We start from the raw sequence: 27,695 nt of genomic DNA, 5'->3' as shown, positions 1-27,695 counted from the left end.
CTCTCCCACCCCTATCCCTCTCTCTCTCTCCCCACCCCTATCCCTCTCTCTCTCTCTCCCACCCCTATCCCTCTCTCTCTCTCCCACCCCTATCCCTCTCTCTCTCCCACCCCTATCCCTCTCTCTCTCCCACCCCTACCCCTCTCTCTCCCACCCCTACCCCCTCTCTCCCCCACCCCTACCCCCTCTCTCCCCCACCCCTACCCCCTCTCTTCCACCCCTACCCCGCTCTCTCCCACCCCTATCCCCCAACTCCCACCCCTATCCACCAACTCCCATCCTTATCCCACCCCTCTCCCTCAACCCCTCTCACCCCTCTCCTTCTCTCTCCTTCTCTCTCTGACCTCTCTCTCCCTCTCTCCCTCCCCTCTCCTCTCTCCCTCTTCCCTCCACCCCTCCCCTAATATTCCCCTCAGAAAAGTGACGAGTTGTATTTGCTCGTCCTTAAATAAGTGGCTGTGTTTTCCAAAGATACAGAAATGTTGATTTTATCTCCAGGTCATACGGAATTCCCAGTTCCAATTAAAATTAAATTTTATAAAGAAGGACATTTAGTTTTTATGAGACTAGAACCTTGGGGATATGATATGAATGATTTAGGGTAGAATTGGTCATTTAAAATAAATTTACAAGACCTGAGAGAATTAAATCAGTCTCCTAAGGAAGAATATTATCCACTTGGTGTCGATAATGATATTTGTGGAAGCACTATTAGCAAACAACAAATAAAATCAACAATAGCTTTGCCATAGTATATATAATGAAAAGAGAAAGAACAGGATTTTATAGAGTAAGGGAATACAAACTGATTTAACAATTGGAAGATGGAGAGGTATTACCTGTCATCATATTAATCTGTCATATATTTCTGACACATAAAGGTCAAAGGACAGCAAGAAGGCTTCAAGAAAATTATCGTTTCTGTGTACAAGCATACCTACAAGAAAAGGGTATTCAGTCTTTTAATAAATATGTTCTCCAACATAAGAATAAGAAATGAAAGATTGGATTTATACTGATGTTGATAAACCAACAAGTTTGAATTTAACTAGAATGTTAAATAATGAAAAGGTTTTAAAGTTGATAAAATGTATAACTATTTTGAAAATTCAGAAGATATATTATTGGTTTCCTGTTGTAAAAAAAAAATTTTGGATACAGGAATATCAAGAAATATAGAATAATATATGTATGATGTTGTATGGGGTGAAAGTGGTTCAAGGTTAGTATGGGATGAGGAAGGAGTTGAAGAAAATGAGGCAAGAGAGAAGGAGAGTGCGAAAAAGGAGATGGAGAGAGAGAGAGAGAGAGAGAGAGAGAGAGAGAGAGAGAGAGAGAGAGAGAGAGAGAGAGAGAGAGAGAGAGAGAGAGAGAGAGAGAGAGAGAGAGAGAGAGAGAGAGAGAGAGAGAGAGAGAGAGAGAGAGAGAGAGAGAGAGAGAGAGAGAGAGAGAGAGAATTAATAAATATAAAAATATGGAAACCAGTGAGATGAGAAAAAGATTGGAGTATTAAAGAAAATAAATCAATCACATTGCACTGAGGAGGAAAAGAAAGAATGAACAAGTCGATTAAAAATATATGGCTCAAGAGTATTAACATCAATTTCAGGGAGTATATTTAAATGAGAAAGTGGAGATAAAGAAGAGAAAGAAGGAAAAGATTATATTATTTATAATGTTGGTGTTATTGACTTTAGTGTTATTGAAGTTTTACATGTTTTTTTTCTTAAATAAATGGAGATGAGAGTAAAGGCATTTCTAAGGATTCTTTATGTTTTCAAAATTATGATTCAAATGTAATTGTTGGAAACTAAAAAGGTTTTCGCACTCTGTAGGAATTTTTCGCATAAATAAATGAGTTATTGTCTCAAATGTAAAAAGAAAACCAATACTAAAAATATCTTGTATGTTAAAAGTAAAAATAATAGGGTTATACAAAAAGGAATATGTTCAGTGTGTGGCTCCAAAAAGAGTAAATTCATCTCCAAACAAAAACGTGGAGGAGAGACACAAAAGTTTTTATCAGGGAGTAAATTTACAACAACTGGAATACCAGGGGAATTACATCTACCAGGGTATTCTTTCTGTGGTCCAGGAACAAACTTGGATGAAAGATTAGATGAGGCTAACAATCCTAAACCTTGGTCTAAACCTATAAATAGGGTTGATGAAGTGTATATGAAGCACAATATTGATTATGGAAATAGCACATAAAAAGAAAAACCCGAAGCAGATCGAGAATGTTGGATATAATTTGTCTTTGATACAAAATCCAACCTTGAGAGAAAAAGTTGATAGGTTCATCATGAAGAAGATGATAAATGCTAAATTGAGACTTGGACTTGGTTATCAAAAAAACTATTAAGCTCTGATGATGTCATTTAGACTGAATAGCAATTGGCTGCTGAATTACATAAACCAATTATCACAAAGCTTAAAAGAAGGAAGGTTTATTCCAAAGAAGTTGATTATATCTGGTCTGCTGAACTAATTGGACTCAATAATGATAAGGGGTGCAAGTATGCTTTAACGATTATTGATTTGAGGAATAGATCTGCATGGGTTGTTCCTTTGAAAAACAAGAGGTAAGACTCTTAAGTTGGCCTTCCAACAGATATTTAATAAAAGCAAGAGAAAACCTAATAAATTGTGGCATGATGAGGGAAAAAGAGTTCTACAACAAAATATTTATGAATTTTTAAAAAGATAACGGTATTACATTATCCATCCATTGGGACTATACTCTATGCAGAGTGTTGGTGCTGCCAAAGCAATCTCCTTGGCTATTGGACACAATCCTGGTTGGGTCACCACTCTGACACAGTACACCAGCATGCTGGCACTCATTTTGCTGACCTTGGAAGGATGGCAGGCAGAGTTAACCCCACCTAGTATTCATTCAACAGCGAAGTGGGATTTGAACTCAGGATCCTTGGATCCCAAGCCCACCACCCTCACCACCCTCACCATTAAGCCAACACCAGGCATACATTATACAGCACCTTTAATGAAGGAAAAGCAGTTGTTATTGAGCATTTTAATCGCACTTTAAAAGAGAAACTATATAAAAAAATTCACTCAACTGGGTTATCAACAATGGGTATCTTTAATTCAGGACATTGTAGATAATTACAACAATTCTGTTCATTCCCAACAAAATCAAAACCATCAAAAACATTTACAAAATTAGGATATGAAAGAGAGATTAATCTGAGAAATCCAAAGTTTAAGATTGGTGATGTTGTAAGAATATATCGGTGGAAATCACACTTTAAAAAAGGCTATAATAAGTGAGGACAAATGAACTTTCAAAAATAGTTGATGTAATAGATACAGTTCCTTGGACTTACAAATTATATGATTTAAATGGAGAAGAAATCTTGGGTTCATTTTCTTCACAAGAATTATAAAATACAAAGATGACAAATAAATAAATTCTCTCCACCTTCACAATTCACATCCATACACCACATCCACATCCATAGACCACATCTATACTCCCTCATACAATGATTAGTTTATGAGTTCCCCACACATGTGTTTATTTAATTAAAGAACCACTCAGCCCCTTCTTTGTCTCCACCCACAAACCACACCCACACAAGCCACACCCATATACCCCATCATCCCCTCCTCTTGTGTGCCCCCACCTTTGACACACCCCCTCCCTCATCCCACCTTTCACCCTTCCCCACACATGCACGTGGAGGGCAGGGGGTAGGATGGGGGAGGGGGTGGGTCGTTGGTGAGGGCACACTTCCCCATTATTCACATCTTGCAATTTAAAATTAAATAATCATTCACCAAACATATTATTAATACTAAACACAAACAATATATTACACATTAAAATATCTACAACAGATTTTATTATATAATGATTGTTTGAGTGAGAGATTGAGGGGTCTTGAATCGTCCAAGTGCTTCTTTCCTGTTAAAACACACATAGGTATTAATATTATACAACACACATGTGGATACCTAAGGAGGTACCGGAGCATATCGTATTGTCAATAAATAAATAAATATATCCTAACTCTCATATATTAGTTTCAGTCAGAGAGATGAATAATTAATTACCTGTGGTAGTCTCTGATGACTGTTTGGAACAAGAAGCAATATATCTGCGCTTTCTTCATCTTTGACACTAAAATATGTGTCACTTTGACATAAAAATGATTTGATTTGACATATTTGATTTGATTTGATAAAATGATTTGACACTAAAAAAAAAAAAATGTGTAAGCAAACACAGTTTCAAGAGAATAAACAGTGTTTTTACGAGAACAGGAAGTCTGCTTTAACATCATCATATTTTATTATGAATTATACTTTTAACGTAAATCTTCAAAGAACGTTGAAACATTGGGTAAATTGTGTGATCTCCATCTCAGAGATGGGATATATATATATATATAAATATATATAAATATATATATATATATATATATATATATATATATATATATATATATATATATATATGTATATACAGTCATGCACCACTTAATGCATATCTGCCAACCTTTTTGGATGAAAATCGGTAGATTTTTGCGCAACGCAGGGGCATGCCGCCCCCCCCCCCCGGAAAATTTTTGAAAAAATGGTGCACTCTCCTGCATTTTAGACCACTTTATAGCCTCAATAAAATCAACTATTTACCACAGCAAAATCTGGCCTACTTGTCAAATTTATTATGTGCAACAAGTAACAGCTTCAAAAATAATTACTCTAGCACTTCAACACATTACATTTTTGAAACAAGTAACAAAAATGGCAAAATAGTGCATTATCCTGCATTTAGACCACACAATTTCCTCAATAAAAACGACATATTTACCACAGAATCAGATGCATTACATGTATGTACAAGTGTACTGTATGTAGCCACTTCAAAAATAATTACACTGATATTTCACTGTGTATCTTCAAACGAACTACATGTATACATGTGCCATGTTTATAGGTGTGCAGTTCATGCCAGTCACTCTGATGCCCATTTTGTATTTTCCAGTGATTCAGTGCACAAAGTGTACAGTTCATGTCAGTCACTCTGATGTTCTGCAGTTCATGTTTTATAACCAGTGATTCAGTGCACTCATGACACCAAGTTGAAACAATAATGTACGAAAATAAATGTAAGCACAGTAATACAGTACACTGATAATTTACAATGTGACTTTACAATATCAAAATGTGTAAAGTTCACTGGGACTGTGGGACTCATTCTGTAATGACTCATGTACACAGATATATCAGTCCTGCACAGCTCACAGAACGCGTGCTTCGTACCTTTCCGCGATGCCTTGATCCACGAATGTTCTTTTGTCCACTTGTCCTTGAAAACAATGTCGTACCGCAAAGGTGGCTTTTTCTTTTCAGGCGTGTCCATTGTGATTGTTGTGAAAGCATCTGCGCGAAAAATGGCTTTTTGTTGTCCACTCGACCGTGCGATGCTAGCGCCACCAGGCGGTTACGCGCGTCTGCTATCACTTAACTAAGGGCGGATAATCAGATTTAACAATAGCAGATGCGTGTAACGGTGTAGACGCGCGCATATACGACGGAAAAATGTAAACTGCAAGGTACTGTACAGTATCGTATTCTGTAACTCGGATAAAAAAAAATGTTTCCCTGAATTTTAAAAACCAGTAGATTAAGCATGTAAAATCGGTAGCCAGTAGATAGCCTCGAAAATCGGTAGTCTACCGGCTAAATCGGTAGGGTTGGCAGGTATGCTTAACGACGGGGTTACGCTCTGAGAAACGCGTCATTAAGCGATGTCGTCGTTGTGCGAACATCATTTTTTTTTCCATTTTCGTTTTCGAACATCGTTTTCGAACATCGTACTTACACAAACCTAGACACCTAAGCTATATGGTGTAGCCTATTGCTCCTCGGATACAAACCTGTACAGCATGTTACTGTACTGAATACTGTCGGCAATTGTAACACACATCCAAGAGACAGAAGACACGTTAGATTTACCTTTGTGCAGTTCATGACGGCCATCAGTGTTGTTAGCAGCAGCTTACTACCTCCTCACATCGATTATAGAAAGGTGAATAAATAGCGTTTGGATTTTATAAATCCGTAATCATTGCATCGATGTTATAATTTACAAATGAATAAACGAGCACCTGTCAATTGTGATATATTTTCGGAACAGTGCGATTGTTTTAACAACATAAAAAGCTTCACAAAATAAATTTGTGTTTTAATTGACGAACAACAATGATTTATTCGTGGAATTCTTCAATTCAAAGGTAATTTACTTGCAAGAAGGTAAACGTAGAAACATTGGTTCAGTTTGAAAGCCGATTTCCTTGAATCCCAATTTAGCACGACCCTGTTTTTTTAGCGATGACATTTTATGAACCTCAACGATCGCATTATAACAGAGCCACACTGTCGTTGTTTATTATCATATTGAGGTATTATTCTGTAGAGAATACATATATATATATATATATATATATATATATATATATATATATATATATATATATATATATATATATATATATATATATATATATATATATATATATATATATGCAGCCTGGTGTGTTGGCGCAGTGGTTAGGGCAGCGGCTTGGGATCCAAAAGGTCCTGAGTTCAAGCCCCGTTGGGCCACTGAATTAATACACCAGAGGGTTGACTCAGCCTGTCATCCTTCCGAGGTCGGCCAAATGAGTACCAGTATACTGGGCCGGTGTATACCCCGGTTAAAAATAGGTGTACCATATCCCTGTGTCGTAAGAGGCGACCAGGGTTGCGTCAGGAAAGGCATCCGGCGTAAAACATGTGCCAAATCACTATGCGGATCATACGGATGATCCGCTCTGGCGACCCCTAACAGGAGCAGCCGAAAGAAGAAGAAGATATATAGTTAGGTCATTGTGAAAGTCTTGATGAACAAACTGAAATTCTGTCAGGACTTCATTCAGAGCTTACCATTCGTTGTGGAGATCATTAGCATAACAATCCACCTCATCTGTGATTGAGTTTGAAATGCTGTCATAAAAAGGAAAATAAAGAATTCGTTATATCATTTATTATACACAATCAAAATGAAGACCAGTTGCTGCACCATAGTTCCAATCAGGAAGCCAGACATAACAATGCACACACACACACACACACACACACACACACACACACACACACACACACACACACACACACACACACACACACACACACACACACACACACACACACACACACACACTTTTGAGGATTTTATTTGTTGAGGAAATAATCAAGGCTTTCATTTACAGTTTCATAGTGTATGGAACAATGCTGTAATGCAAAGGAAAATATATAATTCATTATATGATTAATCAAATACAAGGCTTTCATTAACAGTTTTAAAAGAGTATGAAACTTACCAATGTTGTGATGGGTCATTATATTCTTCATCAGAGATAAGATTGGAATAAAGCAAGTTCTCGTTCATCTCCGTTGGGGAAAAATGCTTTCAAGTTAGAGAAGCGCAGCTTTTTATAATGCAAAAAGTATTTTGAGGAAGTAAAACACAGTCTGACAGTATTTCGGGAAAATACTGGGTGCGGTTGAAAAACAGGAAAAAGAACAGGAAAACAACAGGAAAACAGGAAAAAAAAATGGTAAGTCTGGGAAAATTTCCAAGTTGTGTCAGGCTTTTTTTTTTTTACCCCAAAATGAGGTGCTCAGACAACAGCATTAAGACAGGTTTGTCATTTCTCTGCTCAACAAAGATACTTAAACCAAGAACCAAGTTCAGGTAATACTCGATGGTAATGAGTGTTATTTGAAAATTAAGTTATTCCCAAAAATAACACATAAACAAATATTTATAGGATCTCAATTTGACTACTCAATTTGGTTAAATAAATGATCACATGAAAGGATGGCGATACCCATCCCCACAGGATAGTAGTGTCAAAAGGGAGGTGTTTGATGAAGTAACGTGTTAAAGTTTGAAAAGGAGAAATATGAGTGAGTGAAAGCGAGCGAATATTGCAACTTTAAGAAATGGGACACATTACTGCATCAAACCCTCCCTTATGACACTACTGTTCTCACATAATCCAATACCCCAGGTCGCAAGGATTATCAAATAAATAAACTCCTCCCATGCTCTTTTGCTGAAGAGAGCTGCATAAAGCAACCAAGAAAAGCTACACAAGGTACACCCTTTGCTGTTTCAAACTCTACCTGAGTTCCCCTACAGCTGCAGACATTCACAAGTAGTACATACATGAGAATCACAATGCCACATTCCCCCCTCAGCTGCTAGACCGGTTTCATCACTTGTTGGCGAGTCATCAGCGACAACGTAGACAGAAACAGGCACCATCTGGGCCCCCAAGGATGTATCACATGTTCAGAGAGGTTCTCGACCAGTAATTCTTAACCTGGGGGAAATTTTCGGATTTCAGGGGGGAAATTATTTTTGAGGTTGAACAATTTTCAAACTATTGCATTGAATACGTCGTCCGAATACACTTCCCAATCGATGAAAAATTAGCAGACCAAAAATTAATTCTGATTTTAGGAATGCTAATGTTAACATAATATGACTGTTTATGTCATGCAATAAATTGTTTTAATATTTTAATGAAAACATTTATTGGAATAATTTTTAAAATAAATTTTAGTTTTTAAAAAATTAATTTAGTGTTGATAATGTGGGTGGGGGGAAATATCATTATTCGGCGATTTCAAAAGGGGAAACAATACTAAAAAGGTTAAGAAACCCTGTTCTAGACTGAAAGGGTCAAAACTTGTATGAATAACGGAACCCAGCTTCTTCTTCTTTCAAATGCAGCAGAAGGCCGCAGGGTAGCAACTTCGGCTGAAGGCACGGCTGTGCCGCTGATGCCTTCTATAGGTTAGGGCAGGAATTTGTAATTTGGCCATGGTGCCAGCAATAGCTCGCCTACTCTTCATGAAGGCAGTGGCGTAGTGATTTGGGCGGACTGGGCGACCGTCCCGAACGCAAAGTGGATGGGGTGCCAAATGACATCCTCAAAAAACTGTGTTCATGCTCAATTTGGTTGTTTTGCACATAAATTATAAATTAAAATACAACAGACTCGTGAGAGCACGAGAAGCAACTTTCGTAACCACGTTTTACACTTTAAACTCCGTGCTACGTTCCAATGTGTCATGTCCATGTTTACAAACTAGTTCCATCCAGTTTACTATTTTTCCTAATTACTAATCACCTCCGCACAGTAAATAAATAAATGAATCCTTATTACGGTGTTAGTAATTATGGGGCTGCCTGTTGTGTAGATCTCATCTTGTATAATGAGGTAATTAATATGCATTCTGTAATTATGGAGATCGCCCAAGGGATGTAGCTGTTATAACTATTGGACGTTTGTTTCAAATCCAGTCATGCCTCTCACCATACAGGACCAATCAGCGATGGCCAGGATCACGTGTCAAGTTAGCTCTTTAACTTCCTCGTCTTCCTCTCTTTTCCTTTCGGTGTCTTGGATTGCAATCTCCACTTTCCTATCATTTCACGCTCTTTATAATGTGTGCGTTCATCTGAGGATGATTCTAATCGGTCGGCTTTCTTCATATTTTTCATTTTGGCCAGTGGAATTTCCTTCAGCCCAGCCCACGCGCGTGTACACACGAGGAACGCCATGACGTATTGTTACGATTCTGGAAGCCATCGCACACAGGCAGTCAGCAGTCCCAAAGTTTAGTTATTTCGTTAAGTATATGTGTATAGTTAAAATCCATCCCCTGTGTCTAAAGGGAATTTCATGTGTGCGCTGCAGGTTTATTTTTTAGTTAGGTTTTTATTACAACAACAACAACAACAACAACAACAACAACAACAACAACAACAACAACAGCAGCACTGTCCCTCACTCAACCCTTCGCTCCATCATCGCCATTACGCACGTGTTCGGGGCCACGGGCATAGGCGGGGTGAGGTTGACTCCACCCAGCGAGATGGGTGTGCCTCGCAACCAATGAGGGACAGGAGTACCTATAGGAGATAGGGATAAGATAGGAGAAGCCTCCAACGAATCTGGAGACGAGTTACCTCAGGGCGGCCCCGCCCAGCCAGATGGGATGTTCGCCCCCGACCAATCCAGAGGTGAGTTACCTCAGGGCAGCCCCGCCCAGCCAGATGGGATGTTCGCCCCCGACCAATCCGGAGGCGAGTGGCCAGAGAAGAAGGAGAGTAGAGTGGAGAGTAGAGGATTCATCATGGCCATTGCTCTTGGGGTGTATCGTTGGAGTCATCCTCGCCATTGCTTTTGGTCTGTCATCGTGGTCATCTGCGATCATGGTCTGCAGTCTTTTATGGGGCTCCTCGTGGTGGTGGTGGTCGAGCAGCCAGGATCGTGGGCTTGTGGATTTCGGGTCGTGGGTTCGAGTCCCACCGTGGTTGGTTGGAGTCTGTGTGACCGCACGAGACGGAAAGGTACCCATCCAGACCTTGACCCTCAGCTCGCCTTCCCTTTCGAGCCGAAGGGTCCAATAAAGACCTGACGGGGTCCATTTATTTTGTGTGTGTGTTTTTGTGTGTGTCTGAGTGGGCCCTGTCTTTAAGTAGAATTGCTTCAGTGTTTTCTTTTCATTGTACATTGCATTTTATTCGTGATTAAGTCTGCTCTGTGTCTCCCTCCATTATAAATAAACCCTCTTGTTAAATGTTCCAGTTCTTTGCCCATGTTTTCTTCCATTGATTCAGCATGGTTTGTGCTTGAGAACCAGTAAGCCGATTGGGCTGTAAGTTGTTGTTTGTGTGCTGTGTCACGTGATTGGGTTTTCGTATATCATGCCTCGCCCACTAGGGGTGGCAGAACTGTGCTTCCGGCTGCGCAATAAAGCGGAGTAGATGGTGGCCCGCGTGCTTCTTGCGTCCCACCGCACCTAGTACACACTAGTTGGCTGACGAAGATGGGATCATACGGACTTATGCCCGTTTTCGACGGGGACGACTTTGAATCGTTTTCAGAGCAATTGGATTGCTATTTCCACGCGAACGATGTGGTCGCCGAGAGCAAGCAGAAGTCAATCTTGCTCGCTTCGCTTTCGCCGGAGCATTATCGGCTGCTGGGGGACTTAGTGGCACCGAACAGGCCCCGGGATGACGGGCTGGCGTTTCGGGACATCGTGGAGAAAATGAAAGCACACATGGCGGTTGAGCAGACTCGCGGGATGTTCGAGCCATCACCGGCCACGCGGGGTCGCGAGTGCCCCGGGACGCGCGCACGACCTTCGATGCGGGTCGGACGTCGCCGCGCGGCCACGCGTGCGGCGGGGTGACCCCGCGGACATGCTTGGGATGTGGAGGTCGACACCTGCGCCGTGCATGCCCGTGTAAAGGCAACGTGTGTTTGAATTGTCACAAGGTGGGTCATTTGGCGCGTGTGTGCCGTGGGGCTTCGGCCACCGTTAAAGTCGGGGACGGCGATGTGCGAGGCGACTCGGGGCGGAACCAGCGGCCGGTGTTGAGCCTGGGTTCAGTTGGCCCGGCGACGGCGCGCCCGATGACGGTGGAAGTCGAAGTGAACAAAACGCCGATCACGTTTCAGGTCGATACAGGAGCAGCGGTATCGCTCATCGGCGAACAGACCGCGCGTAGACTCAACGGCTTGAAGCTTATCAGGTCAAACCTCGCGCTGTTCACGTACACCCGCGAGAAGATAACGCCAGTCGGGATGGCAGACGTGTCTGTGCGGTACCAAGGCCAGGTCGCCACGCTTCGGGTGTACGTCGTACGGGGGAGGGGGCCGTCTCTCCTCGGCCGAGATTGGATGACCCGCATCAGGCTAGACTGGGCCGCAGTTAACCTTGTGCAACCCGTGCCGAGCCAGTGGGAGGATCAGTTGGAGGAGATTCTTCAAAGACATCAACGGTTGTTTAGAGACGACCTTGGGAAACTCAAGTGCATGGAGGCGAAACTCTTCTTGAAGGAGGGGGTGGTTCCTCGGTTTTGTAAACCGCGTCCAGTGCCGTATGCCCTGCGGGACAAGGTCAAGGGTGAACTGGATAGGCTGGAGGCCTGTGGAGTGATCGAACGGGTGTCGTGCTCGGACTGGGCCACCCCGGTTGTCACGGTGCTGAAACGGAATGGAGACGTCCGATTGTGCGGGGACTTCAAATCCACGGTTAACCCGGGGCTCAGCGTGGAGCAATATCCATTGCCGTCAATCGATGAAATATATGCACGATTGGCGGGGAGTCGATACTTCACGAAGCTAGACCTGCGTGATGCATATTTTCACCTGCCGATGGATCCCGGGAGTAGCGAGCTTTTAACAATCAACACGTGTCAAGGACTCTATCGATATACCCGACTCTGTTTTGGGATTGCTTCGGCTCCAGCTTTGTGGCAGAAAGCCATGGATCAGGTTTGCATTGGCCTGCCCGCTCAGACCTACCTGGACGATGTACTCATTGCAGGGAAAACGACGGACGAGCATCTGGCGAACATTGCCCGAGTGCTGACAAAGCTAGAAGCGTGCAGCCTGCGCTTGAACAGGGACAAGTGCGCGTTCTTCAAGCAGCGCTTGGAATACCTCGGGCACATCATCACGCCGGAGGGGCTGTTGAAAGGTCCTCGGAAGGTGGAGGCGATTCAGCGCATGCCACCACCTCGCGACAAGACGCAGCTGCGCGCGTTCATTGGCATGGCCCAGTATTACCAAAGGTTTATGCGTGGGCTCAGTTCACAACTTGCGCCGTTAACGCGGTTGCTCAAGAAGGACGAGCGCTGGGCTTGGGGGCCTGCACACCAGGCGTCGTTCGACCGCGTCAAGCGGCTGCTCACGGAGGATACGTTCCTCGTGCACTATGAGCCTGCGCGTCCGCTCCTATTGGCATGCGACAGCTCTGCATATGGCATCGGGGCAGTGCTCTCCCACAGGATGGACGATGGTTCCGAGCGGCCTGTTTGTTTTGCATCCCGGACCCTGTCCACAGCAGAGCGCGGATATGCCCAGATCGAACGGGAGGCTCTCAGCATCGTCTGGGGTGTGCGGAGGTTTCATCAATATCTGCTGGGACGGCATTTCATTTTACAGACGGATCACAAACCACTTCAATTCATCCTAAGACCCGAACGCGGAGTGCCGGTGGTAGCAGCCGCGCGAATACAGCGGTGGTGTCTGTTTCTGGGTGCTTACGATTATGATATTCAGTTCCAAAGCACCGAGAAGCATGCTAACTGCGACGGGCTCTCACGCTTGCCGTGTGCGGAGGGTCCACCTGCGTCTGAGCTGGGCGACCGGGTCGACGTGTTTGCGCTGGACCAGGTCCAAAGCGGGCCGGTCACGGCCAGGCAGGTCGCGGTGGAGTCGGCTCGTGATCCGGTGCTCGCCCGTGTCGTCCGGGCGATTTCTACGGGGAATTGGAGCGATCTGCCTTCGACACCGGCTTTTCAACCTTTCACGTCACGCGCAGCGGAGCTATCGTTGGTCCAACGGTGCATAATGTGGGGAATGAGGACCGTGATTCCACCGAGGTTCAGGCAGCGGTGTTTGGAAGAACTGCATGTCAGTCACCTGGGCATCGTGAAGACCAAGAGTCTTGCTCGTAGCCTGTTGTGGTGGCCGGGGTTGGACAAAGACATTGAGCAATTGGTTAAGCGTTGCACCACGTGCCAGACAGATGCTGATAACCCGCGTCGAGCTTCGAGTCTCTGGCCTGTGCCAGACCGAGCTTGGCAGAGGGTCCATGTAGATTTTGCGGGGCCGGTTAATGGCAAGATGTTTTTGATTGTGATTGATGCATTCTCGAAATGGCCGGAGGTGGTAGTAATGCAACATACTTCAGCAAGCATTACGGTAGAGAAGCTGCGGACGATCTTTGCTAATAAAGGGTTGCCGGAGATCTTGGTCTCTGATAATGGTCCGCAGTTCATCGCGGGTGTATTTGATGAGTTTATGCGCCAGAATGGTATTCGACATCTAAGGTCCGCACCTTATCATCCTGAGACGAATGGCCAAGCTGAGTCGTTTGTCAAGATGTTGAAGCGGGCTTTGCGCAGGGGGGGTGTTGCACCTGTGCAGACGGTGGTCGATGTTTTTTTGCTCCATTACAGGAACGCAGTTCATCCTGTCACGGGTGACTCACCTGCTATTCGTCTCTATGGACGGGCTTTGCGATCCAGGCTAGATTTGCTGCGACCTGGAGGGTCGGTGAGTGGGGCTATGTCGCGTCCGACGCGGCTGCGCAGCTTCGAGGTGGGGCAGCGGGTGATGGTACGCGATTATTTCCACGGTTCCAAATGGGTGCCGGCGGTGGTCTCTGGGGTGCTGGGGCCGGCAAATTGCATGGTGCGGACTGATGGTGGGGATGTGTGGAAGCGGCACGTGGACCAGATGCATGATCGCTGTTCAGCGTCACCCCCCCACACCTCCCCGAGCCGAACGTTGCGGGGCCCCCACCGGTAGTCTCGCCGGCACCTGACGTTGTATCGCCGGGACTGGCTGGGCCAGCGCCGAGGGGGTCTTCGCCTGATGCCGTCCTACCCAGGGACGTCGAGCAGGCTGGGCAGTCGGGGGAAGCTGGTGTTGCGGAAAGTGCGAGTCCGGTGAGGATGACACCTCGACCGAGCCGGGAGGCGTATGAGCCTGGGCTGTCTGGTAGCGCTGCCCGTCCGAGGCGGGTCAGGGTGCGGCCGCGGTACTTGGAGGATTATGAGTGTTGATGGGTTTTCGATGGTCATGTTGTGATTATCCGTTCGTTATGTGACGGGTCATTTTACGAGGGGAGGAGTGTGCTGTGTCACGTGATTGGGTTTTCGTATATCATGCCTCGCCCGCTAGGGGTGGCAGAACTGTGCTTCCGGCTGCGCAATAAAGCAGAGTAGATGGTGGCCCGCGTGCTTCTTGCGTCCCGCCGCACCTAGTACACACTAGTTTGGACCGACGGGCTTTGGTAATCCCGCTCGGTTACACCGGACCGAGGTCGCGAGAGCGACCCAGTTCGACAGAGTCCGTCTAGGGTGTGACTTCCCAGGTAATTTGACGGCGTGGGTACTTAGGTATATTGAAATTTGGCTATTAACTCTACCCCACGCTGTCAGAGAATTGGTGAGCACGGTCCATAAGTGACCCGTGACCTTCGGAGTTGTCCGAGAGTCACGACCTAAATTCCGGGTGTTCAGTGGGAGACTGCTCTACTGCTCCACCTGGTGGCCGTTCCTCGCCACCGACTCTCAGCCCACAACAGTATGATGTATAACAGCTGACATGACAGGCGTGTGAGGGGGGGGGGGAAGTGAGCTGTTGGCTGGCGCTCCAAAGGTCTGGACAAAAAGGTGAACATGGTGAGAGGCATCAGCAAGTGTGTTGGATTGGAAGGATATAATACCCAGCTGTCTCATCTGGGTTCAAATCTCGACTCAGCTAAAAACTGTTATCCTGGTGTTTCACAGGCAGATCATCTCACCTTTGGAGATCATCTCTCCTCGCCTTCCTCTGTTGCTTTGTCTTATCAGCTCCAGCCTCTATGCCATAGGGCATAGAAATACCACACCATACTGCATGCATGTTTGATGTTGTAGTAGTACTAGTAGTAGTAATAGTATTAGTAGTAAACGGCCTTGAAGCATACCTGCCTGCTGTATTGCTTTATCTTTAGCTTTCCTTTTACAAAGCCCAGGTCTGCTTGGACCAAGGTGGGGATTTATATACATTCGTTATTATTATTGCCAAATGATTGTAAGAACAATAGTTATTATTATTATTGATAAGCAAATATTGCCCACGATAGGACTGGTTATTTGAATTGACCGATTTCCTTTGGGTGACTTCTGGTCGTTGGTTTGGAGACGGATGTGTGGCTTGTTGATGCTTATGGCTCTGTATGTGCTGTGCCATATTTGAATGCTTGTTACTCGGTATGGTTCTGTATTGAGGGGTATACATTGCTCTTGGACAAAACCCATCTCCTGGTACTTTGGTTATTCTGCATCAAACACAGACGTAACACCCACCAATGTAAGGTGGTGTTATATTATTATTGTTGTCAATATCATTAGTATTAATTAATGCTTTGTTACAATGTTATCATTGTTTTTGTTATTTATTTTGTCATTATAATGCCATGCTATGTCATGGAAGGACCTATTAAACTGCTCTATACACCTTAACATGTCGTGCGTTTAGAAACATGGGAATTCTTCTGGATTATTTGTAGTTAATTTAGCCTAATCGATTCAGGTGATAACTAAATCTAATTCTATTCTCATTTTAAACAGCTTCCAAGGCTCTGTTGCTGAGCCTGCTGGGGAAGCTTAGATCTCTTTCATATGCCCCCCCCCATTTAAATTCCTGACTATGCCAGTGCCAGTGGGGTGCTATTATTGACCTTCCCCCTGGGCGCCACAAATCCTAACGACGCCACTTCGTGAAAGGACACCTTGGGATTTTTTAACAACCACCAACTAATATGTCGGCAGATGGGACGCCCAGTTTAACGTTAATCCGAAGGATGGCACACACAGTTAGGCCGAGAGCTCGTGACGGAAGATTTCACCCCATTTTCCCTTGAAGGTTTGCCCCCTCAAAGTTACTCATGCCACTTAAGTCATTCACAAAAACTTTGTCAGCTGCGTCCCAGTCGGTGGGTCTGGACCCAAGACCTCCTTGAAAAAAACCCTTTGGGGCGTTATATTCACCCCATCGAATACATGGATCAAACTTTGTAAAAACAAAGTATTATGATGGTAGATTACAAAAATAATAAAACTGGCCAAACTTCAGTCGGGGGGAAGGTTTGGTCAGACCCCCCCCCCAAAGTACCCCTTTTCGGGTTTTTATTTTCCTCATAAATTACATGGACTAAACTTTGTCAAAGTAAAGACGTAAGATGGTAGATCACAAAAATAATAAAACTGATTAAATTTTCAAGGGAAAGGTGTGAGTAGGGTGAATATACTGGTTCTGGCTCACTTTTCCCCATGTAAATGAATGGGGGATTTTCAGCGATTCATATTTTTTTTCCCTAAAAATAAACCCCCTTTTTATCCCAAGGTATATTTATTTGTCTCCCCTTTTAACCTGGGGACACTTTTTTTTCAAATAACCCATGCAATAAGATAAAGATTTGTTCAAGTAGCAAAGTAGTAATGTGATTTGTTAAAGGTGATTCTAAAGAAATATCTGAAACGTCTAAGCCTTGGGACACTCTTTATCAAATAACCGATGCATATTGTTTAGCTCACTCATTGAACCTATAAAGATTTGTTCATTCTCAAATTCCTTCAATAGTTTAATTTTCTTTGCACAATAATCCCCATGTAAAATATTGAAAAACAAAACATTTGAATCTTTATATTTTTTAAGATACCCCTTTTGTGCCATTACGAAATGATAAACTTCTCTTAATGCTCTTGTTTGACCACCTCCTGAGCCACATATCATTTTGAGATTATAGTAAATTGTTTTTTCATTGTTCAATTGATAACCATCAAAGTTTTCAGTCCATTCAAGGATATTCATTTTTTTCTTTACATCCTCGAACTTACTACTTTTTAAATTGATTCGCTTATTTGTTTTATTTACCTTTGTTTTAGTTATTTTTTCAATAAGACTTATTTGATATTTTTCACATTCATTATGTTTTCCATTTATATACCAAGACTGAGATTTTCTCCACTCTTTAGTTTGATTAATACTTGGTTTGACCATTTATATATTGCGAAAAAACGCGGCGGTAGCCCTTAAAAAACCTTAACCCATCTTCCCATCGTTAAAACACAATCTATTTTATACATTCTATCATACAATATCCATATGGAACACAATCTATTCCATTATCTAAAATAAATCTCTTATCATCAAAGGCTCCTAATGCCTTTTTATTTACTTCTTCACTATATATGTTATGTTTACAACTTCTTATTGTATTCATTTTCCTATATTCTTCTTTCTTATTCATCAAACAATTATAATAATTTCTAAAAGTTATTGATTTCTTTATTACATATTTCTTTATTCCCTTTAACCTCTTATCAATCTGATCACCATACTTATAAGCATATGCCTTTGCTCTCAATCCAATAAACTCACTCATTACTTTTCCACCCAACTCATCCTTAAACTTACCAATAACCTTTTCATTCTTTTTGGAAAATAACTCACTCTTCTTGCTGAAATTACTTGTATCATATACTCCAACATTTTTCTTCATATCTTTATAAACCTCATCAGTTTTTATATCTAGGATAAAACTATCAGTGTCCATATACAACAATGAAACATTTTCACCATACTCTTTCTTTAAGTCATTATACAAATAATTTATAATCATACATCAATATCTTTGATAAATCAAGAACTGCTGTTCCAATATAAATTGGTTTATCCATTACAATACTTTCCTTTTTCATATGAATTGCAGAAAAGTTCTCTGAAAAAACCTCTTCTCTCTCAAAACTTGGTTTATTTATCAATCTCGAAGCTTCTTTCCAAGATGTTGCGAATCTAATGTTTTGCCTGTTTCTAACATTTTCCATAGTCTTTCCAAATACAGCATTATTCATTAATTTATAAAAGTCCCCTTCAAATTTTACTTTTGTATTTGCTCTCATATCTGTATTGAATTGAATATACTTTTTCACCCAAGGACTCACTTTTTCACAAGGACTTTGTTTAAATTTTAAAACTCTATGAATTTTAGCGACTCTCAATCCTTCTCTCAAAAACTGTTTTAAGCTTCTCTGATGCAAAACATATCCCTCTTTATCATAGAATGTTGTTAATAACTTTTCTGTTGATTTGCCTTTAATATTAAAACTTTTATGATAATCACTGAACCATTCTTTCTTTGGGGTTTCTTTCTCACATGCAAAAGGAAGGTCTTTATGCTTATTATGAAGATCACTCGGGTACCTCAAATCAACTTCAAAATAATAACCTTCTTCTTCGTCATTCAATTCCTCTTGAGAAGAAATAACAATATTCATCAAAGCCTTTTCATAATCCTTTTCTTCCACCCACTCTAATTTACCATAAGGCAGAGATTGAGACATTGCCCAACCATACAAATTATTAGCATCAAAATACATCAAATAATTACTATCTTTTTCACTATCATAATTTGGAAGATATTTATTATTTGCTTTAGCATATCTTTTTGAACATGTGATATTCCACCTCTCTTGGACTTCTCAATCACCAAAAGCATATCAACATCACTGATTAAATCTATATCTTGTTTTGTCATTTTCAACATTGCACTCCAAGCTAAACCAAGAGCTGTGAAATAGTGGGCAGGATCTAATCCATAACAATTTTTATTATGACAGAGTGATCTAAAAGCTTCAAACACATCAGCTAACAATAAAACATCTGTTTTTAGATATAAATCATGATATTCTCCAAGGTTCTTTATCTTAAATATTTTCCATATTTCTTGTGCGTGTTTATATTCCTTATCACTTATCTCTTCTTCATAAAGGTTATTATAGAAACTTTCTTTTGAAGGAAGTTGTGTTTCTTTAAATCTCATAAATGAATCCATATAATCATAAGGATAAATTCCCTTACTTGTAAGAATTTTCTCTTTACTTTGAATTTCATTCCTTGTTTGAATTTCCTCTCTCGTGAGAATTCCTTCTTTAATCAGAATTTCATCTTTAATCAGAATTTCCTCTTTAGTTAGAATTTCATTCATTGTTCGAATTTTCTTTATAATTAGAATTTCATCTTCAGTTAGAATTTCTTCATTAATTTCCTCATTAATTAGAATTTCCTCTTTACTTTGAATTCTCTCTTTAATCTGAATTTCCTCTTTAGTGAGAATTTCCTCTTTTGGAAAGAATGAATTAAGATTTGGAAAAGAGTCCGTGGAGCTTAGATTTGATGCAAGGTAGGCTAGTGGTGTTCCCATAAACTTGTAAGAATCTAGAAACCTAATACGAGTTAAAGGTTTTGTGAATATCATTTTTGTAAATGAAATATACTTTTGACTTGTGTTTGTTATGGCAGAAATATTCCCTGGTGTTTTTGAAAGTTCATTTATAAATAGATGTGTATCATAGTTGGCGCTGTTGTGAAGAAAGACTGGAATAAAAGGAAGGTAATTAATAATTAAGATTACAACAGGAATGAGCGGGACCTCTATATTTACCAGTAAGATGACAATGATCCCTAACTTTAGACTGCTTAATTTCCCCCTCACAAATATGACAGATATTGTTCTTTCTAAATTCTAATTTTTCTTCTTTGGTTAATTTCATCGGTTCATTTGTTTCTTTCATTAGTTTAGTGAGTCTTATACAATCCTTTTCTAATCGTCTTGCAAACTCTTGTGAAGCTTTTTTTCCACTATAATGTTCAAGTTTGTTATACTTCTCTCCAACAGATGATTTGATATAATAACAGAAACTACAAGGAATATGTTTTTGATATTTATTTGTATATGATTCTTTTGGATTAGGAGAAGCAGTATTTATCTTTTTAAGGATACACTCAAAATCAGCGTATATCACAAATGGGTGCATGATAGATTTATTATAATCTTCAAAAGAAATCTTTTCACCAGGTTTAGGCATTGTAATTACAGCTGATTTATGATTACTACAATATTTTGAATGTTGTTCTAATCGTTCTTTTGTATGAAATGAATTAAGACATCGCTTACAAGGATATATTTTGTTTGCTGTTCTGAATACCTGAGAAGAGATTAATCTTGATAAATTATTGATGTATGTGTAATGTGAATTATTTCCAACACTAAAATATAAAAGATCAATGTGTGTTTCTTCATTTTTATAGTTGTTTGAAATTTTTAATATTTGAACTTTGTTTGTATCCATTAATCCATATACATTAATAGAAAGATTATTCTTTTTCTCAAATTTAGGAATATCTGTTAGTGGCATTGGGAATTTAAAATCTTTAATGTCCAAGGTATTCTCATATTTCATATATTGTTTTACTCTTTCTGAATTACATTTTGGTGGATGAAAGTGAGCAAGAACAGACCAGAGAAAACATTTATTATCATTGTTCTTAATATTAACAACTGCCTTCTTTAGTTTTATTTCTTTTGGTAATTCAATATAAGAAGAAGCTTTAAGAGGGTTTGATTTTAGAATGTGTATATCTAAAAAGATGATTTTTAAAATATTTAATCCACTTCCTACCACTGTATTATCAACATCCTCCTCTTGTTTTGATAGTTCTTCATAAACCCCACTATTCAAAAAATCTTGAAATGATGTTATAAAATGAAGATCTGTTCTCATATAAGGAGTTTGTTCTTCATCTTGTCTTTTCATATTCATTTTCACTCCCATATAAAACTTTAAAGTTTTCATTTCGTTTAATGTCTTTTTAATAACTTTTTCAACATCAGGTTTCACTATTTCAATTGATTCAGCTATTGATGATGGTCCAGGTTCTCCAAATTGAAAAATCCTTATTTTTATATGCCCTTTAAATGCCCCATCAGTGTTTTCATTATAATAGTCTCCCTTTACTTTAAACTCATTTTTCTTGTGTTTTTGTGATTGAAGATGTTTATTATAACTTCTCTTCAAAACATCCTTTGAACAGATATCACAATGTTTTCTATCCAACTCAAAAGGAGATATTTTATGAAATAGATTAAATGTGTGTTTGTTGGTTCGGAGGTGTTTTCTATAATGTTTATATTTGTGATTACAAACATCGCAGTATGTTGTATTCACCATATTTATATAATAAATCTTTGCTTAAACTAAAATTTTCTTGATGAAAATTTCGTTTATTTTACAGGTGAATCTGTGCTTAAAACCATTTTATCCTCCAACTTTTTCACTTAATAAATACAATGTTTCAAGACACAAAAGACAAGTTTCAATCAATCTCTTCATTTGTTAAAGATACTGAGAAATATGTCAAGGATGTAAAATTGAACAAAGATAAATATAACAACTATTGGATAAAAACAATTATGGTAAATAATATGAGTTCTACAATTTCCTTCAGTGGAAGGGCTTTTAGTATACCTGGTAGAACATCAATTAAAGTATCTCTAACAAAAGTTTCTCCTCTCCTTCTGGTAATATATTCAAAACTAGAAAAAGCAATGAAACAAGAAAAAGTATCAAAAAACAAAAACCTTATGGATGAAGCTTTAGAAAGAAAAGATAAGACCATCTGTAATATGCAAGGAGAAATTTGTATTTTTTTCAACAACCCTAAAGATGTAAATCCTGATGAAATAAAGGATGTAAATATATCAGGTGAAATGACATTTCGTTCAATAGTAGATAACGATCATTTTTAAATTACCTTTAATATAAAAAATGTTGTCGTTGAATCTGGTAATGAAAAAAAGTATATCGATATCGATGGTAATATTATTAAATATGAGTCAATATACAACTGAAAGTATAGATGAATTTCAGTTTAAGTAAAGTTTTACTTTATAAATATGCTAGACTTTCCTGATTCTCCATATGACAAATTTGAGAATTGTCCTGTGTGTGAAAGACGGGGATTAAACACAGAGTCAAAAGCCTATAAACAATGTATATTCTGTGATTATCTTCTAATTAATGATAATAAAAAATATAAAAAGGAAAATAATTCTTTTAGATTTACACCAAAAATGAATTACTTTACAAGATTGATTAGAGAAATGAATGTAAAGTATGAGGGTGATAACACACCTTTCCTTACAAGGGAAGAAACTGAACGTATGAGAGAAATGTTCAAAGGATTGTTGTTATATATTATTCATGGATGTGATTTTCAGGGAAATATCAACACAAGATATTGGATAAATAAAATAATGGATTATCTTGAAATTAAACCTGAACTTAGGATAAAATATAGAGTTTCTAAAAAAGCCAATAATAAATTAAATAACCTGTTTTCAAAATATATAAATGAATGATTTTTTACCCATTTGGGAAAATAAGATAAAATTTAACAACCATAAAAATCTCCCAAATTCATTAAGATGTCTCATAGTTGGTTCAAGTGGATGTGGAAAAACCTGCTTACTTTTAAAGATGCTCCTCACTCCCAACTTTTTAGATTATGATAATTTAATAATTTTCACAAAGTCGAGTTTTCAACCAGAGTATCAACTACTCTCACAAGGTTTTAATGCTGGTCTTCAAAAAGAAGATATAATCGGTTTATTTAAACTTCAAAAAACCTAAATGATTATAACATTGAAGATATAATTCAACTATTTTGTGATACACAGAGATGTAAAAAGAAATCAAATCCGATAACTTGTATTCTTAGTGATAATACGGATGATATACCGTCTCCCCAAGATTTGGATAAATCAAAAAAGAACCTCGTTATCTTTGATGATTGTGTTAATGAGAGAAACCAAACGGTAATGGACAGCTACTACACAAGAGGGAGACATTCTTCTTGTAATTGTATTTATCTTAGTCAATCGTACTTTCAACTTCCTCGTCGTTCCATCAGAAACAATGCTAATACTTTTATTTTATTCAAGTTAAATTCAATAGATATCAATAATTTTTGGAGAGATAATTGTTCTACATTATGTAGTAAAAAGAAATTTGAGGATTACATGAAGCACACGACTGAAAAATATAAATATATTGTTGTGAAACAAGATGAGATATTAAGGGATATATATTTTGTTTTTATAAACAATTACATATATAAATGACAACTATTATTGTAAATCTTGTGGGTAAATCTGCTTCTGGAAAAAACTTTCATAAATCAAGGTTCTTGTGTAGTACAAATGAGAATATTGTAAATTTACTTAAAAAACACCCCGTGATACGCATTGTATCAACAACAACTAGAGCATTAAGACCTGGAGAAGTAAAAGGTGAAGATTATCACTATATTTCAGTGGAGGAACATATGCGATTGAGGAATGAAGGTCAAATATTTGAGGAGGTTTCTCTTGGTACAACAAAATATTCACATTGTAAGAGTGAGTTAAGGAAACTAAAATCTGGTGGTCTTGGGATATTAGAAACTAATCCAGAAGGAACGAGACAAATTATTAAACATCTGAGCGGAGTGAAGATTTTATCATTCGGTTTTGATGTTGATGAAGAAACTCAACGCAAACGTATGAAAAGCAGAGATGCAAGTATTAGTGAAGAAGAAATTACAACTCGCATTAATGTTAATAAAGAATTTGATGAAATATTTAAAGAAAAGGATTTATTTGAACACATCTACTTGAATGATGAAGAAAAGGAAAATTTCCCTGTTGATCTTTACAATTCAATAAATGATATTTTACAATAAATAAATGGATGCAAAAGAAAGAGCAAGAAGATTTAAGAACATCAAGAGTTGGTTTCAAAAGTTGTAAAACAGCAGGAAGACATAAAGAAGAAACGCAGACAGAAACTAACGGGCGAAGAAGCATTTGAAAGAAAACAAGAGAAATTTTTTTTAACCACTTTTAAAAACTTCCCAAGAAAAAATGAAAGATGTTTCCACAGTTCCCACAGTAGAATATACTCCTAAAAAACTTCAAATGTTAAAAGATTTTGATCAAATGACGGAGGAAGAATTAGAGCATTTAGGAGAATTTAAGGTATATGATGATGAAGGTTTATTTCAACAACTGGAAGAGATTAATCGACCCCCTGATGATATTGTGAATGCTCTTCAAAACAATGAATATTCAGCGGATTCAAAAACCAAAGCAGGACTCATTCTAACAGAACAACCAGCAATATTTCATCTTGTTCAAGAAAAGGTATTGATATTTAATGATGAATTTAGGTTCTTGGGTTCTGCTCAACCCCCTGTTAAACTAACTCCGAGATTAATGTTTCTTCTCACAAAAGATGGAAGACAAGGTTCAACTGTGAGGGATGAATCAAAGTATATTGATAAACCATTGGATATGAAAAATAATGATGATAGAGTATATATTGATCTGCTGAACACTCTAAATTATAGGGTTAGTATTTCTAGTAAAAGTAGGAAAAATGAGAAGGAGAAACACATTATTCAGGCTTTAAGTATCCTTGGTTCAGGTATTAGTTTTCTTCCAAATGACCCATCGCAATTAGTTAATAGACTGTTATTGTTGTTAGGTAGTAAGAATGCTGGAAATAACAATTGTTTTAATGAAGCATCAGCCATTTTAGACCAGTTGATGAACATGAAAATAATTAATAAATCTCAATATAAAGACATTTTATCTCATATTAAATAAGATGAGAAGCACAATCCTGAGTTTTAATTTCACAACAAGCGACCACACATCTTCATTCCCATACCCACTACAACTTGACCCAACAAAAGAATATGAGGCATCTTTATTGTCCATGGAAACTTATAATACCTTATTTAATATAACTGATAAAAATGACAAGTTTAGTTATAATCCCGGAAGTGGATACAAAACGATAACAGTCTCACCCGGAGCATATGAGATTTCTCAAATATCTTCCGAAATTGCTCGTCTTATGAAAGAACAGGGTGATGAACCAAAAAATATTGTTATAGACATTCAAAAACATACTTCAAAATCAACGATTAAAGATAAAAATAACTACAAGGTTGATTTCACAATTGATAATTCATTTCGAGAGTGATTGGGTTTCTCCTCAAAAAAGATTGAAACTAATGGGACGTTTTACAGTGATAATGTCATTCAAATATCCTCAGGAATAAATTCGGTGTTAATTCACTGTGATTTGATTTATGGTGCTTATAATGATGGAAAAAAAAACAAATACAATATTTTCATTCAGCGCATACTCAACCCCAATTGGTTATAAATTCAATATGGAACCTAAAAATTTGGTTTATCTCCCTGTGTCAGGAAAAACCATACACAGAGTAAATTTTAGGATAACCAACGAAGATAATCGTATGATTTCTTTTAATGGAGAAGTTATATCCATCAGAATTCACCTACGTGAAGTTTTCCAATAAATAAATACGATGGTTATTGTGAGGAAGCACAAGTTGGGAAAATATAAAATAGTACAGGGGATGGGATGTTCCTTTCCCCATACTACAAGGGTGAAGGTATGTATCTTGGTAGAGGATACTATAAACCTAAGAGACAAAGGGGTGTTGGACATCAATTTAGAGGAGATGGGATAATTGATACTCTCATGGGTATTGGTTCAACTCTTCTAAAACATAAAGATCTAATTGGTTCAACTGCTTCTGCTGTGGGAAATGTAGCAGGTGCTGTAAAGAGCATAAAAGATGCCCAGAAGGAATCTCATAAATTACAAGCAATAAAAGAAATTAAGAAAGGCAAAACTCAGTTGTCCCCCCAAGAACGACAGAAAATAATTCGAATACTTGGATCAGGGTTTCAAAAGTTTTAACGTCTTTTCTTCCTTAATAAATACAAGTATGGAAGCAATTGATAGTATCTATGATTTGGATGATACTATTATTATCTCAAACTCCACTAAAAAAGAAGATTACTTCAAGGTAAATGCAATAACTGGAACAGACTGGAATACAAATGGTACAAAAAGTTTTGAAATAAATAATCAACAAACCTATTTGAATCTCTCCGAAAGTTTCTTGTTGTGTAAATTTAAATTCACTAAGGCTGGGAATAACACAAACGCTACACTTGTAAATGATTTCTTCTGGAAAATGTTTGATAGTGTGCGTTTGTATATTGGAACACAAGAAGTTGAAGCGGTTGATTATGTCTCTGCTGTATCTGAAATGATGAAATTTACACTCTATACATTCAGTGATAGAATGGGAAAGGGGTCTGTCGAAGGTTTTATTCCTGATATGTCAACGGGAACAAACACAGACCCTGGATATACTCAAAGGAAAGGAATGTATAATGATGATACAAAAGCATAAAATAGTTTTACTGTGGCAGTTCCTCCTAAAGGTATATTTGGATTTTGTGATCATGATAAAGTTCTGTATGGTCTTAAAATTAGATTTCAACTACAAAGGAATGATAATGAAAATAGATTGCTTTTTGGTGTTGGTAGTGCTTTTGGTGAACAGAATAAATTTGTAATTGAGGAGATGAGTTGGTATATCAGTGAATATACTCCTAATCTTAAAACAGAAGAGATGTTGAATAGAAGACTTAACTCAAAGAAACCACTCAGTGTATCATACCTCAAAAGAAGATGTCAACACGTTAAACTCAACCAAACTACTTACACGTGGAATTTGGGTGTTCTGGAAGGAAAGCCACGATATCTGTGGATCATTTTTAAAAAGCCAGATGGTGATACCGCGACTGATAAGAATAATGCATTGAGTGATAATGCTAAGGTGAAACAACTTCGCGTTTCTCTGGATGGAACATTTTATCCACGAGATAGATTGGAAATTAATTGGGAAAAAAATGATTTTGCTGAAGCATACAAGTCTTACCAAAAGGTGTATGAAAGTAATGGAAATAAAGAACCTATTTTGGATATGACAGCATTTAAAAGTTTGTATACAATCTATGCGTTTGACCTGAGCGCTCAAAAGGAAACTATAAAGTCTAATCGAGTGGATACTTCCCTATACATTGAAAGAGGAGAGAGTGAAGAAGTTGATAAATATTGTTTGCTTTTGGAAGAAACAGAATTACAGATTAATACAGATAATGGTGTGATGATTAGTCTCACATAATTTTTTGTTAAATAAATGAGTGGCAAAGTACCAACTGGGGTATATGTTAATCAAATCAATCTTCATAAACTATCATCTTGTGTTCAAAATCAAAAGCCTTGTACGATTAACATTAATACAATTCAGAGAAAAGGA

General features: G+C 38.7%; 1 protein-coding gene and 1 long non-coding RNA gene across 2 annotated transcripts in view; one reads left to right on the top strand and one right to left on the bottom strand.

The window, feature by feature from the left end:
• Positions 1-27,695, top strand: part of LOC147026393 (clusterin-like) — an 89,304-nt gene that overhangs the window by 7,340 nt on the left and 54,269 nt on the right.
• Positions 3,098-7,461, bottom strand: LOC147026394 (uncharacterized). The gene is made up of 3 exons (XR_015058318.1): positions 6,958-7,461; positions 4,081-4,147; positions 3,098-3,931 (listed from the first exon to the last, which is right to left on the bottom strand). It is a non-coding gene; the product is annotated as an uncharacterized LOC147026394 (long non-coding RNA).

The sequence above is a fragment of the Eptatretus burgeri genome, chromosome 5 (assembly GCF_056783735.1).
Source record: "Eptatretus burgeri isolate ZD-2024b chromosome 5, Ebu_testis_v1, whole genome shotgun sequence".
Taxonomy (NCBI): Eukaryota; Metazoa; Chordata; class Myxini; order Myxiniformes; family Myxinidae; genus Eptatretus; species Eptatretus burgeri.
This window is presented reverse-complemented; position numbering and strand designations above follow the sequence as displayed.